Genomic DNA, 12,198 nt, shown 5'->3' with positions numbered 1-12,198 from the left:
CATAAGTCATCATGTCCACTAGTGGGATCATGGCATCATCAACACCTATGTTGTTACCTTTGAAGGCCGACTCATTTGATGTAGGTGTTGTGGAAGTAGGAGGATCCATGTGGTCGACATGTCCGTCTTGAAGCAAGCATGGTGAGATATCATCATCTTCATGCACCATGTACATCTTCTCCATGATCGGGAACTCGTCCTCCATGGAACCTAGTGCAACATAAGAAGACACAAACGAGGGAGAGGTTAATGTGTTAGCAAATGGGATGTCCTCCATGGACCTATCATCTACCTCTCTCAACTCACTTTGTGTGTCACTCATGTCCTCCAATTGGAAGCACTCAAACTCACATATGGGGTGGAAGTCACTCAACTCACTATCACTCTCACTCAAGTGGGCTAAGTGGCTCTCATGCTCACATGGGATTGGTACCAACTCATCAATCAAGCATATGGGAGTAGGCTCGACTTTCTCATCTCCATGCGCCTCCTTGGTTGAAGGGAAAATCCCATGCTCAACCATCTCAACTCCATGCGCCTCCGTAGGTGAAGGGAGAATCCCATGCTCACCATGCTCAACTCCATGCGCCTCCGTAGGTGAAGGGAGGATCCCATGCTCACCATGCTCAACTCCCTCGCCTCCTAAGTCGTCCTCAAGTGGTGGCATCTTGGAGACTTGTGTATTGAGCTCGTCGAAGTAGAGCTTCTTGGCGCTTGGCGTTGTGCATTGCCATGCCATGTGACCCTTTGCCTTGCACACCTCACATAGGAGATTGGGACATTCCCGTGGAGGGTGGCCTTGTTTCTTGCACTTGTAGCATCGGAGTCCATAGGCATGTGACGAGGTAGGGGCCATTGTGGTGGTGGCACAAGAGGTGGAAGTCACCTCATGAGGAAGGTATGCGCGATGTGCACTTGCCGTCCTTGTAGTGGTGGACACCCTATGATGGTGTTTGTCGTCTTCATGTCGAGGATCTCGTCTTCGTGCATCATCACCATGGCTTGAGTGGTGTCGTCGAAGATCCGTGGAAGATGTTGGTCGATGGCGCTCATGGGGTGGCTTGTGTCGGCGATGATCATGGGGTGAAATATGTCGATGGGAGCCATGCGACGGTGGTGGTCGACGACGATCATGAGAAGGTGTATGTCGATGACGATCCTTGACATGCCTAGAGGATAGCTCATGTGGCTTGGCATGTTGCTTGTGGCGCCTTGTGGAGCTTGGAGAAGAGTGTCGATGACGATCATGTTGGGGACTCTCTTGATGCTCCACATGATGTGCTTGAAGTCGACGATCTTGTGCATAAGCACTCTCATGGTGGCGCCTTGTGGAGCTCGGAGAAGTGTGTCGATGACGCTCATGATGGGGACGCTCTTGATGATCCATATGATGGTGCCATCGTGGAGGTCCTCAATCTTCATATGTAGCTCCATTGGCCAAGTAGGGGTATGTGGAAGCATCGTCTTTGCTCCTTGTGGAGAGTAGGTGAGGCTCCGCCATGGTATCGATGTCGTACTCGTGGTGTTGCTCCACCATGTCGTCGGTGTCGTACTCGTGGCGTTGCTCCACCATGTCGTCCATGAGTGGTGAGCCATTGTCGATGTAGAGCTCGTGGATGTCGTCCTCAAGGTGGTGCTCCACCATGTCGTCCGTGCTTGTTGAGCCATTGTCGAAGTAGAGCTCCTCGATGTCGATCATGTCGATGATGCTTGCGGAGCTAGAGTCGATGTCGAGCTCCACATGTTCCTCCACATCCGCGGTGCTTGAGGAGGCATCCTCCTCGAAGTGCTCCATGTAGTCCTCCGTATCTTCTTCGTCGCTATACATGTTAGCAAGACAATATCTATATGGTGTATGTTAGTGGAAGAACACTACCTCGCAACCTTACCGTGGTATGACAAGATTGGGGTGATCCAACAAACCGAGAGTTAGAACAATTGTATCGGGCACTCACACAAAGACACACGCAAAAGCTAGCAAATATGGTGGTAGGTGAGTGTGGTGGAAAGCCAAAAGACGAAATCCGAAATCAAGTGTATTGTCAAGAGTGGTGGAAATCCAAAAATCAAATGTCAAAGCGATGATCACTATAAACACGGAAAAGATGTGGAACGCACACACGAGATGAACGGGGTTAGTGCGACCAAGGAATGAGCGGAAAAGTGTAAGAAGCCCTTAATCAAGGGTGCTCGGTGTCACACTAACACAAGAAGAGATCAAAGCTTTGGTTGCAAACGAAGAGACAACAAGATTCACACGCGACCTCTCTTCTCTTTTCTCTCTTTTGATTAAAAGCTTTTTCTCTTTTGTATCTGGTGGCACTTGCACTCTTTTGTATCTATGGTGGCACTTTGTACACTTTGGTATGTATGATGACACTTTGCACACTTTTGCTCTTTTTGTGTATTGGCGGCTTTTTCTCGCACTATGTTAGTGTGGGGACCCCGGACTAACGGTCCGAAATACCGTGTTATGTATACAGTTCACGATCCCATGATCAGTGTGTCGTGAACACATAACCAAACTGATATCAAATTACACCATCCATTACAAAGCGGAATAAGAAAATTACAATGAGGTCACATGACCAACACTTACATAATAGCCTCGAAGGGCCTAACTAAACATCAGAGTAGCATCACACTTCAGCAGCGCAGTACCCAAGTCATCTGCCATAACCCTACAGGCAACCGAGCGGGAAGACGTTCCTAGCTCGCATAGACGTCATCAACTCCTTCTTCATCCGTCGAAGTCCTCCGGGTCCGGCCAAGTAAATAGCCGGGGACAAAGCCGTGAGTACATTTGAATTGTACTCGCAAACCATCAAGAGGGTGATAACAATTCTAACTAAAGAAGACAAGAGAGGAAGAATAGTTTCTCTGGTGGATATAACATGTGAAAGAGAATCAGTTTCTCTTGTGGATATAGCATGTGAAAGAGAATCAGTTTCTCTTGTCGATATAGCATGTGAAAGAGAATCAGTTTCTCTTGTGGATATAGCATCCCACATCACAGTTGAAGGGGACACTAAGAGGGTTCTATGACATCTCTATATCTTTGTTGAAGAAGATACTTCAAAAGAGTTCCACAACATAAAACACTAGGATGGGGTAACCCAATTTTATTTATCCTTCCCTACCATCTCCATATGGTCGACACATCATTTCCCGTACCCTTCTGGTACTTCAAACAAGTTCTTTCCTTTCCTTTGTCAAACAATTTTGTAAAAACAAAGCTCATCAGGCTAAGCAACAGCCATTCCAACCGTCCATGACCGCGGACGCGGCTATTCGAATAGATTTTACTCTGCAGAGTTTGCACACTTTCCCCACCTCTATCCGGATACCTATCGTGTGGGCATCATCCCCGCATAACAACATATGCCACGACGGATACCCGAACATAGCCTTTCGCCCATTCGACTTAGCAAGAGGTCCTACCCTATGGAGTATGTACCTCCCCGGCACCGTGGCAGCTCACCTCCCTTTGAGCGTGGCTCCACCGCCAAGCCGGGAGACCCATAGTGTCTTCCGGACGGGTCAGCCCCGAAGGCCTCCCGTTATACTATTGTCCCAACCATGACAACCCGGACTCGGGGGTAACCGTACCCTTGTATAGTTGTGCGGTGCCTCATGCTAAGAAGAACAAACGTCAAGCTAAGCTCCGTGCCCACGTTGGAGTAGGCTTGTGGTTGCGCGGGTTAATTGTCACGGGTGAATACTTAGGCGCCAAAGTTTTCATAAACAAGATTCTCTTTCCAACCATCTTTGCCAAGATCCTTTTCTTTCATAAACACACACTTAGGTAAGTCCAACTTACCCAAGGTTTTCCAAAAATTCTTTTCAACAAGGTATTTTTCCAAGGGGTTCCCAACCTATGGTTTCATGTAAGAACTAAGAGACAACAGTGGCATGATGCCAACCATCATACCACTAAGGAGGTGATAAATGAGGTCTCAAGGGGATCATACATACTTAGGATAAGCATGCATAGGGACAACATAAGTAGTATGATTAAACAAGGGTCATGATGTTAATCATCATGCCACTAAGAAGATGCTAATATAGGTGGTCAAGGGGGCATACATGCTTAGGGTAAGCATGCATGTTGTCAACATAAGAGGGAAAATACTTTCAGATTTATGGTGTTAACCAACCAACACTAATAGAAGTGAGGGTGGTCAACGATATTTGACATACCTAAGGTAGGTAGGCATACTCATCTCAAAATGAGAGTACACCAAGATCATGATGTTGTTACTACTACACTCACAAGGGGTGTAGGAGTGAATCGACAAGAAGTGTCACATGCTTAAGGTAAGCATGTAACTCAACAAGGTAGGATGGCATAGCCATGATCAACAAGTATACCAACAATTACTAAGATGATCATGAAGTATGACCAAGAGGATCATCATGCTTAAGACAAAGCATGCATCGACAAGATAAAGAGACTAACACACACAAGATCAAGAGACAAGAGTAATAATAAAGTGACAACAATATGAGACACGTCAATCAGAGATCAAGAGATGGCTTTCCTTGGCTTATTTGTCCCTGGACTTCTTCAACTTCATCAATATAAGAATACCAACAATATAAATAAAATCCTTGTCCGATCCACTTCTTCTTCTCCGGAATCGTTTGCATCTATCGTCGGAAAATATAAAAGGAACACAATCAAACACATTGCACCAACAAAACAATAAGCAACAAGCATCAATCAAAAACTAACCACTCTACTAAGGCTAACATATTAAGGACATATAGATACTACAAAGCATCTAGAAGAAACGCCATTTTATTTACCTAATAAAGGTATGAGAGTACCATGCTTAGCAATTGCCTCTCTCGGTTATCACCATGGCATAAACCAAATATCCCCTGATAGATAACATCATAAAGAGGACAAGTGCATTAGTTTGGCATCACAAACGTTCATATTATAATTTGAAACATTTTTGGAAAAGTGGGAAATCATTCTCTCTATTTTATAAAGCTTACATAACACTACACAAGAATAGGAAGTAAACAATATTCCACATCATTGGAAAACTTAAGCCAACAATAGAACTAAGGTTAAGTTGCAGAGGTTTTGTTTTGCAAGAATAAAACATTGGTTGACCAATTTTTAATGCAAAGAGGTGGTTAAGGTTTCCAAATAAACCAAAAAGTTTTGCTACAACAACCCATGTCACACATACACATTACTAACAGTAACAAAAATGCATGAACAGAGACTAACACTATTTTTCCTAGATGGCCAGTACTAATACAAGACTAACCCAATTGGATTCACTCAAAAAATATTAAACCTACAAATTTAGGAATTTGTTTGAATCTGACTGTACAGAAAACAAGATCTGTAAGCCATAAATCGTAGAAAAATCCTAAAAATATGGGACCACTGGCATTTGAAAGATATTTAAACAGAGAGGCATACACAATTGGATTTGGGTTAAAATTGTTTCTGAAACTCTCACAAATGTATTGACAAGATTACTGCATGTCTATACCATTTGCTTTACCTCTAGAGTTACAGAACAGATAAAGGTTTGAAACTTGTTTGAGAAGATTAAGAAAATATTCCGTAGTCCTACAGAACTGGAATCACTCAATTAGGTTCAAAAATGGATTTTTGGTGATTTAAAAGCTAACAGCCATGTCTGCGAGAACACACAGAACAAGTTTAATTCACCACAAATCGTACACGACTCATAAAAATATGAGGTCAGCTGCATCGGAAAGGTATTGAAAATCTGGTTCTTACCCAATTTGTTTCATTCAAAAATTCGTTCCCAAGCTCCTGGTTTAATTCGACAAAGCCAGATCTGTCCAGATCTTGATCTGTGAACCATTTCAGTTTCAGGAGGACAATCGAAGTGAAACCACCGCCAAAAATCAAGGTATTTAAGAGGGCTTTCACCCTCAGTTGAGTTTTCTCAAAAAGGTTTTGTAAAATGGAACAAATCTAACAAACAGTGAATCTGCATGTTTCCAGAACTTTATTTACCAGGGAGAATCTGTAACGAATTTGAGGATGAGACCAACGCCAAGTTGTAGATATTTTGAATACCTATCCGCGGAACTTTGAATCACTCGATTTGGATCTGCACACGAGATTTGGTGGATTTTACAAGTTCGTACCAGAATCTGAAACAGCAAGATAGCAGAAATTACTGCAGGGATTTGGACGAACTTTGCTCAAGAACTTCAGATCTGAGGATAGATCAAGCTTCTCCATGCTTGGACCAACATGCACCTGCATCAAGATCCAATCTTAGCAATGGAGGAAGAGGAAGAGGAGAGAAAACCATCTAGGGTTGGGGAGAAGAAGGAGAGGGAGGCTCTCATGGTGAGGAGGAGCTTGAGGGAGGAGGGAGCTTCATCTTGGAGTTCTTTCCATGGCCATGGCCGGCCATGGGAGCTAGGTGGAGCTGAATTTTCGTGGGGGAGAGTAGGAGAAGAGTGTGAGGGAGTAGATAAGGTGGAGGAGTGAGTGGAGAGAAGAAAAATGAGAGCAAGAGGAGTGGAGGTGGCCGGCCAAGGGCCATTTATAGAGGGAGAGGGGGTTGGCTGCCTCCTTTTTGATTGGCTAGGATGGGTGGCTGCCCATTTAATTGTTGGGGTAGTTGAGATGCAAGTCTTGCAAGAGAAGAAAGTGAGGAGGAAAGTGGCTGGCCGAAATTGCCATGCCAACACAATTGGCAGGCTTCATTCTTGCCAAATACAAGTGAACAATGTGAGGGAGAGGCACAACATCCATGTGAATAGATATGTGCATGATATTGAGGAGAAAATGTCAAAGAGTGACTTTGATGATGATAAAAATAGAAGTAGATACATATAGATAAAAAGGAGTAAGAAGGTGACATGTGCCATGAGAATAATCTCCACCACTTTGGTTGAGACCAACTTATGATGAAGATAGTTCCCAAGGTATATTTGATGATTAGTAGCTTTTATAAGAATTCAATTTTGGAAGGATTGGGATGGACCACATGCAACAATGCATGTGCATGTCAAGGTAAATGGGATGGTGATGGTGGTTTAGACAATTATAGAGCAAGACTAAGAGACATGGTGAGTGAAGTAACCATGTACTCACAAGGATGAATATGGTGGCAGAAATCACCAATTCATGAGGTCAGGGTGATGATGGAAAAGAATAGAGGATTGAGATGGGTATGATGAGATATAACTTGTTCTTCAAATAAGAGGTAAATTGGGAGTGATTTGAAAATATCAAATGATCATCCATTTGATCAAAAATTGGAGGATGGAGGGGATACAATGTGGTGGATCAGAGATGTGCATAAGATGTGCAAGAGTTGCCATTTGAAAAAGAGTTTAATTGAAAGGTATGGGACACACCTCAATTGTCTAGAGACAATTGGTAAAGAACCCAAGTGGAAATGGAATTTGAAAAGGTTGAGAGAAAACTAGTTGGAACATAGGAGTTCAAAATATTCTACTTGCTTTCTCAAGTTAGGTAGAGTTTTTCTCAAATGTAAAATAATCAAGAGGGAAACAAGAAATGGTATAGGTACCATAAACAAGCCTTTTGTTAAAACAAAGCAAAATAGAAATAATGTTTTATAAATCAATACTTGGTAGAAATGGGATGAAAAACAAAACCCATTTTAGTTCCTTGTTTTCTTTGAAGAGAAATCTTGGAAAGTTTTAATAAAACTAGAAGTAGTTTTGTGATCAAAACTAGAGAAGGAAAATTGTAGGATTTTTGAGGAGGGAAACTAATTTAGGGAGGAGTGTTCTCAAGGGTAGATGGTGGCTACAAAATGTATCCATCATTCCCACTCTTGGTTTTGTGAAGATTAAACTTGAATAAAAACAAGAGGTAAAAGTGAAGGAAGTGATCTAGAGTTGAATCATTGGATAGGGTATAAGATCAAGTTGAATATATGTGATGCAAGGGTAGAATGAGACATGCGGGATGTGGAAATTGTAGAGGGAGATGCACAGATGAGATCCATGCATTGAGATCACCAAGTTGTGAATTAAGGATGATTGAGCTATCTTGTACCACAAAGAGAAAAATCAAGATGGCACACCCATGTTGTCATCAGGAGAGAGGTTTGATGTAGCAAGAAGGAAAACAATTCTTCCTAAGCCACACATGTGTTTTATTTGGTGAGTTTCTTGTTTAACCACTAGGGGTGTTGTTCTATGAGGTAGCTCAAGACAAAACTCAACAAGCAAAACAAGACAATACATCTACCAACAGATCAAAGCAATTCATCTTAACGGACGAGATCAAGGCAATTCATCTTAATTAGTCTATAGAAAAAGTTTTTGTTCCCCCTGATTTTTGAAATAAGGACAACTAATCAAGGTTGCAAAAGTTGGGGTGTTACAGATCTTCCACCCTTAAAATAAACTCGTCTCGAGATTACTGAGTGTAGAGCTAGAGGGGTTATAAAGTTTAACCACAGACTCCATTCTTCTGTAGACGTGTCGTTGTAGAGAAGGTCGTTGCTTCATCTGCTGGGAGACATGATGGATTTCTGCCGATGGCGAGCTTCATGAAGAGGTTGACTACTCCATGCAGGTGTTTGGATCTGTAGTTTCTTAACGATCCTAGAGGGGTTTCAAGGCTGTGGGAGGGTTAGTGCACCCAACGGTGCTTGAGAAGGGCTGAAAACTTTTTAGAGTTAGCTTGATTTTAGTGGAAGACGAAGTCTTCCACCCTTAAGATTGTTCACCGGGGGTCTTTGAAAACTCTAAGCTTCGGCCACGTAGTCTTGTCAGGCGCTTTTTGGAGAAGTCACTGATCTCTCGTCTTGAGTCGAACATCTTCCGAGGGCGATGTGTAGTCCACAGCTTCAAGAGGTACTCACGGTGTTAACTAAACCATAGGGGACCGCGCGGCGAGTTAGTAAGTTGAAGAAATGCCTGGTTGGTATCCACATAAAACAGCAACAAAAGTTGTCGGAGACAATCTTCAGCTTGAGGGTCGGTGCTGACTTCAGTAACAACTAAGAAGTTAGCAGGTAAACTACGCCTAAAGTCTTGAGTCTTGGAGTATCTTCAGGAGCTTCTTTTGATGAGGACCAGATGAACCATGTGATGTAGCTCGGCTTTGACGCTATTGTTCTCTCAGCTTGTCAGACGATGTGTTGGAGGGTACTTTCAAGAAGATATCCTAGAGGTTAGCGCGATTATACTCCCGGGTTAGACCAAGTTAGTAAGTCTTCTGGTAGAGGTGCAGTCACTCTTGAAGGTAGGGGCTTCTGCTTCCTTGATGAAGTGGAGATGCTTAAGCTGATCTTGAAGGAAGTCAGCGTAGATAGGGGTCGGGTTAGTTTTCTTGACGGTTGAAAAACAACTTCCAACGGGTTTAGAGTTAGAGTCTTTCGTTAGTCTACCCAATTTAACTAATAGATAGCAATACATCGGCGAGGCAAACTTTAATCCTATCATTGCATGTGACACCCATACAACCATAACCAGAGACAAAATACCACGAACAGAAGCTACTGGTATTTTTCCTAGATGCACAGTAACAAAACAAGATCAACACAATTGGAATCATTCAAAAATATTTATTTTTCAATTTTTGAGACTCAAAATACTAACCAGAAACAGTGATCAAGCTTTATTTATTAAAAATCTCACAAAAATCCTAAAAATACAAGGTCAGTGGCGTCTGAAAGATAATTTCATACTGGTTCTAGTGCAATTAGAATCACATCAATCGGAGCTACCAAACTATTTTTATTAGCAAAACAGTACACTGGCAGATTTCCATTTTTAATTTGTGTTTCACAAATTTCAAACAATTAAAAAGGGCGGGAACGTCGAAATAGCAAGACATACATGCACACAACAAACAGATACAAACACTCAAGGCAGCACACTAGGGAACTACAAGCAATCATCACACCAACCATGATACTCTAAGTACACAGAAATTCCTAATGGGCGGGGGTAGTTCAATCAAAGCGATTGGGTTTGTCCTATCCATCCTATAGGTTTGGGGCTGGTCGCATATGTTGACGTCTTCATCTTGTTGGCATCGTCTTCAATAAGGAACCTTGTAATCGTTGGTGGTGAAGGGGCCGGGTGTTGAGTCGTTGATGTTGAGGCGGAGGAGAAAGCGTGTAGAACTTCTAGTCTCGACATCTCGGAAACATGAGGTCTTCGAAGAGGTAAGCTGTTGAGGTGCTCCCGAAGTCGAGATCTTCTCGTGGCTGGCCTAAAAATTACTAGTCAAGAAGCGAGGACTTGACCCACGACAACTGCAAAAAGTGAAAGCCCATGGAGGAACAAGGTCAGATCTTTGACATACTTTGGTGAAAACCAGAGACATGATGTTATCATCCCTACATGAGCACGACTAAGTCGGCATCCAATCTTCAATAGCTGCTGTTGGAGATACGTGAGACTTCCCGAGGGGTTGATCCATCTTTGATTTTGAGCCTCCAGGTCTGAGTCGGGGATATCGTCCAATATGTAGGTTTGAATTGGATGAGATAATAGAGTAAGAATTTTCAAACCCTTTTATAAAGCGGAGAGATAAGAATTTAGAAGCTTTGAATAAATAAGAGGAGTAGAAGCTATGCTTCCGACTAAAGAAAGAATTTGTTTCGTAAATAGTTTTTCCCAGTTACTTGTTTCCTAAGTAACGTCCATGCTAACTAAGGTCTCCTACAGTCAGGATGGCTCTGATACCAGCTCTGTGGGGACCCCGGACTAACGGTCCGAAATACCCTGTTATGTATACAGTTCACGATCCCATGATCAGTGTGTCGTGAACACATAACCAAGCGATATCAAATTACACCATCCATTACAAAGTGGAATAAGAAAATTACAATGAGGTCACATGACCAACACTTACATAATAGCCTCGAAGGGCCTAACTAAACATCGGAGTAGCATCACACTTCAGCGAGCGCGGTACCCAAGTCATACGCCACAACCCTACGAGCAGGCGGGCGGGAAGACGTTCCTAGCTCGCATAGACGTCGTCAACTCCTTCTTCATCTGTCGAAGTCCTCCGGAGTCTGGCCAAGTAAATAGCCGGGGACAAAGCCGTGAGTACATTTGAATTGTACTCGCAAACCATCAAGAGGGTGATAACAATTCTAACTAAAGAAGACAAGAGAGGAAGAATAGTTTCTCCGGTGGATATAACATGTGAAAGAGAATCGGTTTCTCTTGTGGATATAGCATGTGAAAGAGAATCGGTTTCTCTTGTCGATATAGCATGTGAAAGAGAATCGGTTTCTCTTGTGGATATAGCATCCCACATCACAGTTGAAGGGGACACTAAGAGGGTTCTATGACATCTCTATATCTTTGTTGAAGAAGATACTTCAAAAGAGTTCCACAACATAAAACACTAGGATGGGGTAACCCAATTTTATTTATCCTTCCCTACCATCTCCATATGGTCGACACATCCTTTCCGTACCCTTCCGGTACTTCAAACAAGTTCTTTCCTTTCCTTTGTCAAACAATTTTGTAAAAACAAAGCTCATCGGGCTAAGCAACGGCCATTCCAACCGTCCATGACCGCGGACGCGGCTATTCGAATAGATTTTACTCTGCGAGTTTGCACACTTTCCCCACCTCTATCCAGGATACCTATCGTGTGGGCATCATCCCCGCATAACAACATATGCCACGACGGATACCCGAACATAGCCTTTCGCCCATTCGACTTAGCAAGAGGTCCTACCCTATGGAGTATGTACCTCCCGGCACCGTGGCAGCTCACCTCCCTTTGAGCGTGGCTCGACCGCCAAGCCGGGAGACCCATAGTGTCTTCCGGACGGGTCAGCCCCGAAGGCCTCCCGTTATACTATTGTCCCAACCATGACAACCCGGACTCGGGGGTAACCGTACCCTTGTATAGTTGTGCGGTGCCTCATGCTAAGAAGAACAAACGTTAAGCTAAGCTCCGTGTCCACGTTGGAGTAGCTGTGGTTGCGCGGGTTAATTGTCACGGGTGAATACTTAGGCGCCAAAGTTTTCATAAACAAGATTCTCTTTCCAACCATCTTTGCCAAGATCCTTTTCTTTCATAAACACACACTTAGGTAAGTCCAACTTACCCAAGGTTTTCCAAAAATTCTTTTCAACAAGGTATTTTTCCAAGGGGTTCCCAACCTATGGTTTCATGTAAGAACTAAGAGACAACAGTGGCATGATGCCAACCATCATACCACTAAG

This window comes from Lolium rigidum, chromosome 2, assembly GCF_022539505.1.
Source record: "Lolium rigidum isolate FL_2022 chromosome 2, APGP_CSIRO_Lrig_0.1, whole genome shotgun sequence".
Classification (NCBI taxonomy): domain Eukaryota; kingdom Viridiplantae; phylum Streptophyta; class Magnoliopsida; order Poales; family Poaceae; genus Lolium; species Lolium rigidum.
This window is presented reverse-complemented; position numbering follows the sequence as displayed.